General features: G+C 39.7%; 1 non-coding gene across 1 annotated transcript; it reads left to right on the top strand.

Moving 5' to 3' along the window:
* Positions 1-7,225: 7,225 nt before the first annotated feature.
* LOC142168601 (U4 spliceosomal RNA) lies at positions 7,226-7,377 on the top strand. Its single transcript, XR_012698442.1, has one exon. It is a non-coding gene; the product is annotated as a U4 spliceosomal RNA (small nuclear RNA).
* Positions 7,378-7,959: the final 582 nt, after the last annotated feature.

The raw sequence follows: 7,959 nt of genomic DNA, 5'->3' as shown, positions 1-7,959 counted from the left end.
GCGGTTGTGTGATTATGATGAAGTTTCTACAAAGAGTTCTACTTACTACGAAGTGGAAAGTCGAATATACGATTATGGCTGATAATTCGGAATGTTCATGAAACGTTTAGTAAGAAACTGCAAGACATTTGGCGGGTTGACGGTGCGAGATCATGGTAATTGAGAAGGAGAAATCCTTGTGGGTTCTAGGTTTATATAATTATAGCTTAAAGCTAAGTGGGGGAGCCCCACCATCTACGATTGGATCGCCTGGTTATCTGCTAGTGCGGTTTCTGGTTATCGGTGCATTGGTAGGTTATTATGGCTAAGAAAATAAAAACATCAGGGGTAATTTGGGCAAGGAATTTGATGGATGTGTGATATATTTGGCTTTATAGATTCATGTTCATGTCTTTGGGAAGACTCAGGATTTATGCTTCTTGTGGATGTCATGTACAAGGAAAAGAATTCAGCCGGTTGCTTCTCTGAGAGGGTAATCATGTGCTAGTAGACGTTGGAGTTTGGTTATATTCGGGACCAGGTAAGAGTGGGTGACTCTCAACAGTGGTTCTAATGGGTTCGTTATATGGCTGGAGATCGGGATTTTGCAATAGAGTGTGAAGAATACTTTGGGAATTTTCTATGTTATTATCGAGTCTGCGAGGCAGTATTGGAAAAACAAAATGGGAGGTATTAGATTGCGACTTGAGGTTTGTATTTTTCTGCAGTTTGGGAATTTAATTGCGTGTTGCATTGGCTCTTCTGAAATGAGCTAAGTGAAAGGTTTCTAGCCAACGAAGTGTTTATTCTACTGGTAGTTCAGGGGTTACGATGAATTCTTGTCACGTAACGGAATGATAGGTGCAGTGAGCGACATGGGAATTTGAAAGTTGGGGATCAAGGTTGCGGTTCGGTGTTGACAAGAATGTCACAAGCTCGGATGAGCAGGGCAGAATTCAGATGTTCAGAGTAAGCTGGCATTTTCTTTAGTTTCACCTAAGAATGGTGTTCTGTGTAAGAGGCTTTATGTATTGATTTGCGGATTCTCGATTTTCTTTACAGAATTAGAATGGTTGGTGGTATGGATGCGCGAACTTTGCTACCTGGGCGGAAGGTCGTGGGAGCGTGCCCCACGGGGAGATTTGTATATGTGTGACATGTTAGTCACTTGATTGTTAAAGATTGAAACCAAGTACGGAGATATTTTTTGGTACTATCGTTAATGTGAGAGTTTATTCCTATAAGGCGCTCTATTCCTTTGGTTGTGAACTATGGGAATTTGTTCCGGATTCAGACGGCTTGATTATTCAAACATGTGTTGTGGTCCCGTGTAGCTTATGGTATTATATGAGTAGGATGGCTCTCCAGATGCAGATCATTTATTTCACCTTAGCCGTGCTTAGGTTTTGTAGCATATGGCGTTGTCCATCTCCCCAGGGTGGTATTTTCACACTTGGCGTGCTTGTGGCCGATATTCGTCATTTCGTAGGTATAAGTATTATGGATTAATGGTCATTTCCTTCTTTATTGTTATGTGTGGATCGGGTGGCACGCCGCCACGGGTACGTTGTTTGGATCGGGTTGCACACCGCAACGGTATCATGTTTGGATCGGGTTGCACGCCGCAACGGTATCATGTGTGGATCGGGTTGCACACCGTAACAGTGAGATGTTGAGTACGGTTCCCTATATCTATTCTTGTGTATTTTGTTTCTCATTCTCTGAGAAGGGTTCATAGCATCTGTTCGACCATCTTATTCATAACGCGGGCTGGATAGTTCCTTTCCAGAATTTGTTTTTCCTTATGTATCGTATTCGAGTTTGTAACTTGCTGGCGCATTGTTGGCGTCATATGAGATGTTTGGAAGTGTTTGAGATGGCTTATTGCCTGAGCAGCTTGTAGTGGGTGAGGCGAGGTTATTGAACCTGGGATCAATGCGATCGGAGTTATGTAGGGTATATTAAAGAGCAAATATTGTTATTCAATTCAGAATGAGGTAATGGTCCTTGTTAGGAGGAGAGACTCCATGATTTGTTGATTCGGCAGGTGGTTATTAGTTTCTACACATCGTTGCCACCGTGGCAGTATTTTGAGAGTTGGAACAGGACTTATATGCGTCATAAGGCATATTGCGGGCATCAGATTCGTGAAATTCAAACTATTGTGGTCGGAGGATGTTATTATGGGAAACCGACTTATATGGTGTATGGTGTGATTTCAACATAGGTGCATGATCATGTTTTGTTACAGTGTGTGGTGATTGATACAGTGTGCATATGTTAGAATCAGGTCTGGTAGAGAAATTCGGAGGTTGGAATTTGGTTCTAAGGCTTATTAACTAAATAAAAGGGAGGATTTTCAGTCTGACTCGAGCTAATGTGTTCAACTAGGTTGTGGTGGCACGGGCAGGTGCACGAGGTATTAAACAGTGATTTTGGACAACTCCGGAGCAGTTCTTAGCACGTTCGAAGACGAACGTATGTTTAAGTGGCGGAGAATGTAACGACTCGACCGGTTGTTTTGAGCTCTAGCGCGCCGTCTGGCGGTTTGCGGCCTTGAGTAGCTTCACTTATTTTTTTTATGACTTGTGCGTGTGGTCGGAATTGAATCTCTGGAAGTTCGGAGTTGATTTGGAAAGAAAATTCTAAATTCGGAAGCTTTAAGCTGGAAGAATTGGCTAAGGTTTGACTTTTGAGTAAACAACCTCGGAATCGGGATTTGAAGATTCCAATAGGTTCATATGATAATTTCGAACTTGAGCGTATGTTCGGGTTGAGTATCGGGTGGTCCGGAAGCATTTCGGCACTTATTGTAGAAAGTGGGCATTTTTGAAAGTTTTATAATTTCATAGGTTTGGTTTGAAGTGGAGTTTTATGTTATCAATGTCCGTTTGGGGTTTCTATCCTTGGAATAGGTTCGTATCGGAATTTTTGACTTGCGCGCAAAGTTTGGCATCATTCCGGAATGTTTAGATATGGTTCGGATGCATTCGTCAAAGTTTGGAAGTTTGAAAGTTTAAAGAAGGATTTAAGTTGTCGATTCGTAGTTTCGATGCTGTTTGCGTGATTTAAGGCCTCGACTAAGTTCGTAATGTGTTTTGGGATGCGTTGGTATGTATAGATGGGGTCCCGGGGGCCTCGGGATCGAAACGAATTGAAATTGGGAATTGAAGAAGTGTTGGTGTTGCTGAAGACTGGTGCCTTCGCACCTGCAGAAGAAGTGGTCGCAGGTGCGGTCGCGCAGGAGCGGAAGGGGCGTCGCACGTGTGAAATTCGTGGATGGGACCAGGGAGCGCAGGTACGAGGAAAATTCCGCACCTACGAGATCGCAGATGCGGATGGGAAATTGAAGAAGCGGAATTGGCCAAGAGGGCCTGGGGCCGCAGGAGTGATCAGGTCTCCACAGAAGCGAGACAGCAGGAACGGTCAAGGCTCCGCTGAAGCGAGACCGCATGAGCAGATTTTGGCCACAGAAGTGGACTCGGCTGGGCTTAGTGGGAACCGCACCTGCGATGGGAATTTCCACAGGTGCGAAGCCACAGAAGCGGCTACTCGTCCGCAGATGCGGGTGTCACTGGGCAGTGGGGCGTTCTTAAATCCGAGACTTAGCCCATTTCTCTCACAGTTTTCATTTGGTTGGGCAATATTTAGAGCTTATGGAGAGGCGATTTTCATCATCTATGTCAAGGTAAGTAATTCCCACATATTGTGAGTTAAATACATGGGTTATACGTGGATTTGAACATGGAAATTAGTAGAAAATTTGGGATTTTGGTAGAAAATATAGAAATTGGTATTCTTAGATTTTGACCACGAAATTGGACATGAAATTAGCAATAAATTATATATTTGAGTTGAGGTATTATGGGTAATGTTTTTCTTCGAAAGTTTTCGAAATTCGGGCACGTGGGCCCGAGGGTTGACTTTATCGACTTTTCGAGCGGAGTTAGTGATTGTTATAAATTGATTAATTATGGATAATGGAGTATATATTTATGGATTTGCACATTTATTTGACTAGTTGTGGAGAGACGGGCTTCGGTTTGAGGTGTTGAGTGACGTCGGAGCCGGCTATGGAACTTCAGAGCGAGGTAAGTCTCATGTCTAATCTTGTAAATGAGAAACTACCCCTAGGTGATATTTATTGCTATGTGCAATTATTTTTGGGTGATACGTACGCACGAGGTGACGAGAGTCCGTACGTAGCTAGATTCATGCTATGTCCAGGTAGACTTAGGTTCCCGCCATGCTATAATTGTACTATTTGAGTTGTCCCTTGCCTATTAAATTCGTTTATTTTATGTTATGACTTGAGACTAGACTTGTGTAAAGTGATAGACTTGCATTTGTAGAGATTTGACGGGCTTCATGATTAGCCGTGGAATAATTGTACGCCTCTTACGAATTTCTCGCATGCTATGTATTTTCCTCGAAAGGTTTTCCTTAAATTTTATATCTCACACGTCTATTCGTGAGTGGGGTCAAGGACCCATTAAGGCTTCTAATTTTAATGGGATCGGGTCGTTTGCCTAGGCAGTATAATAGATACATCTATGGTTAGTGTCGTTCGACCCTCGGCAGTGCGCACATTATGATGGGATCGGGCCGTTCGCTTCGGCAGGATTATGTATCGTACTCTCATGGGAGCGGGTTGTTCGCCTCGAAAATATAATAGATGTGTCTATGGTTTATATCGTTCGACCCTAGGCAGTACACACAGTATGATGGGATCGAGTCGTATGCCTCGGCATTACTCTAAAATACTCTTATGAAATCGTGCGTAATATTTGACAAAAAGCTAGTGTATCTGTGAGTTTTCCCTGATTTGAACTGTGACGACCTATCTGGTGAGGTCCATTATATATATATATATATATATATATATATATATATATATATATATATATATATATACACACACACACACACACACACACACGGTTGAGGAGGTAAATGCTAATTGAGAGCTTGAGTTTATTGTTGAGAGGAGAATTGTACCACGTATTTATACTTGTTATTTCATTTATTTACTCTGACTCACATCTGTTTACTTCTATTGTATCTATCTTATTGGACCACTAGTAAGTGTCGATGTCGACCCCTCGTCACTACTTCTCTGGGGTTAGGCTAGATACTTACTGGGTACGCATTGATTTACGTACTCATACTACACTTGCTGCACTTTTTGTGCTGGTAGGCATATGTCTGGTGGTCTTTTGGGTGCAAAGGCGCGGCTATTGCAAGGACTTTACTGTGAGCTGCATTCTATGTTACGATCTGCAGTCTGCAGAGTCTCCATAAGAATTATTTATATTCTCCTGTCTAATTTGTATCCCAGACAGTGTTGTATTTTATTATATTTTCTATTTGATGCTCATGCATTTGTGACACCGGGTTTTGGGGGTTCTTACGGGTTGTTCGTTATTGTAGTTTGTGTAAATATTATCATTTAAATTAATAAAATGAGTAAACAAATTGATCAATCATCGTTGGCTTGCCTGGCGGCGGTGTAGGCGCCATCACGACCTATATTAGATTTTGAGTCGTGACAATATTGCTATTGTATCTGGTGAGGAGCGATAAGGGTGGATATTGCTATTGTATTGAGTGTGGGGCGATAAGAGCGGATATTGCTATTGTGTCGGGTGCGGAGCGATAAGTGCGGATATTGCTATTATGTTAGGTGAGGAGCAAAAAGGGCGGATATCGTTATTGTATCGTGTGCGGAGCGATAAGGGCAGATGTTGCTATTGTATCAGGTGCGAAACGAAAAGGGTAGATATTGCTATTGTGTTGAGGTGCAGCGTGATTGTAAGACCCCATAAAATTTTGCCAAGGATTTAAGATTTTATGATGCCAAAGTCAAGCTATTATGTTCGGAAAGTTGTAGAAGCTCGTCGCGATATGGATTTGTGGATTGTGCAATGCCTCGTGAAGTGGGTAGAAAAATTAGCAGGATAGGGAGATTCTGCGATCAGTTATACGGACCTGAGTCGGTTCCGCTAATCGTAGAATCATCGCGGATTGAGGCAAGAGCAACTAAATTTTGAGTGTTATTTCGCGGTGGGCTATGAGGACCGCATAGCTGTTTTGCGGATCTCATATCCATCGCGGAATCGGTAGGGCCACCTGGTGAATTTTTGAAGGAGAATTCGCGATTCAATGTAAGGACCATAGAACCATTTGCAGATCGCAGATCCGCCGCATACCTGTCCAGTTCCAACTCAAAATCTGGAGGGCCATTTCACGGACCGCATATATGTTTCGCAGTCCTTTGCGCAATCGCAGACCCCGCATCGAAGGGGCATTTTTGAGAAATTTCTAACCCAATTCTATTCTAATAAAAATGCCTAAGGGGTTATTTTGGAGAGAAAATCATATTATTTTGAAGAGAGGGGATCAATTCGGAGAGAGGGAGAAGCTCCAAGCTTCCGTTAACGTATAATGTATGTAATACATGTGTTATATATAAAATTATGTCAAATTGTTTTAAGCAGCTATTTTGGTCTCTTGAGTCCAAAAATTTATTACTCAAGTTCTGGACTCGCGTTTAGTAAGTCCCATTAGAATTAGATTGTATTTACAAAAATACATTCAATCTCATGTCTATCAAAATATATTTTTTATTTTTCAGATTGAAACTAGTAAAAAAAGTAGACTATTTTAACTTGACTAAACTAAAAAAAATTAAAATCTCAATTGATTTTTTAAACTTATTTTGTGAGAAGATATTATTTATTATTTAATACATTATATACCTATCATAATTTAAATTAATTTTAAATAAAATAATATATTATAAATATTTAAAAGTAATTTTAATATTCAATAGATACATGCATATCTATACTATATTGAAAGTACGAAGCACCTTAGCGAAATGTCGTTCGTCTTTTTTACCATTTAAAATCTTATTTTACATATGATAAAATTGTAATTTAATTATTATTCCTAATATTTAGGAGTTTGAAATCAACTAAAATTTTGATTATTAAGTTTTTTCTTATTTGCACTACATAGAAAGTCTAATTATTTAGGACTTTAAAATCGATAATTTTATATAAATTCTATCTCATTTGAAGTTAAGTAACATAACTATAATATATTCCATGTTAACATTTCGAAATCAACAAGACTATTATTTATTAAATCCTTCATCATTTGACATATAGAATAAATGGACGAACATGCTAATCAGTTTAAGAAACTTTTATTTCCTTATTCTTTGTTACTTTAAGTATACGGAATCTTTGCGCTTGGGGCAATGACGCAGGTAGTGAGGTTCTAACCGAGGCGCGTCTATGGCTGGTTGAAAACTATTTCCAAACCCCCTCTTCGGCCTGGGTTCTGCCCTGGCCGTTGAGAATTTTTGAAAAGGCTTCCCTTATGGGTAAAGCCCTAAAAAAGTATAAGGAAAAAGGAAGGAGCCTAATTTTCCTGATTTTACGTTGCACCGTATTGTTAGAACAAGAAGAGATAAAGAAAAATAAAGTATCGCATAAGCTTTCATCTAGATCTCTAAGTTTTTTAATAAGTAAATATATTTGCATTATATATGTATGTGTTATAAAACAATAAAAGGAGAAGAATAGTATTACAGAGAAAAGTAGAGAGAGAACTCTTATTGATTTGGGATGAATTATAATGGAATAGAACCCCTCTATTTATAGGGAAAAAGTGACTTAGCCATAAAGTAACAAACCCTAAGATTTCTCTAAAATATAGAGATTTACCTTAAATATAATTCTATTTATAACACTCTCCCTTGAATGTCTATTCAACAGATAATGTGCCTCGTTAAAACCTTAACTAAAATAAAACCCAATTAAAAAAATTCTAGTGAAGGAAAAAGAGTACACATATTTAGAAATACGCCTTTTGGTTGCCTCGTTAAAAACCTTGCAAGAAAAACCCAATGGGACAAAATCTTGTAACGGAAAAAAGAGTACAACGCGTATTATCTCCCTCTGATGAGAGCAT

The sequence above is a fragment of the Nicotiana tabacum genome, chromosome 13 (genome assembly GCF_000715075.1).
Source record: "Nicotiana tabacum cultivar K326 chromosome 13, ASM71507v2, whole genome shotgun sequence".
Taxonomy (NCBI): Eukaryota; Viridiplantae; Streptophyta; class Magnoliopsida; order Solanales; family Solanaceae; genus Nicotiana; species Nicotiana tabacum.
The sequence above is the reverse complement of the archived record's forward strand: the minus strand, read 5'-3'. Positions and strand labels throughout refer to the sequence as shown.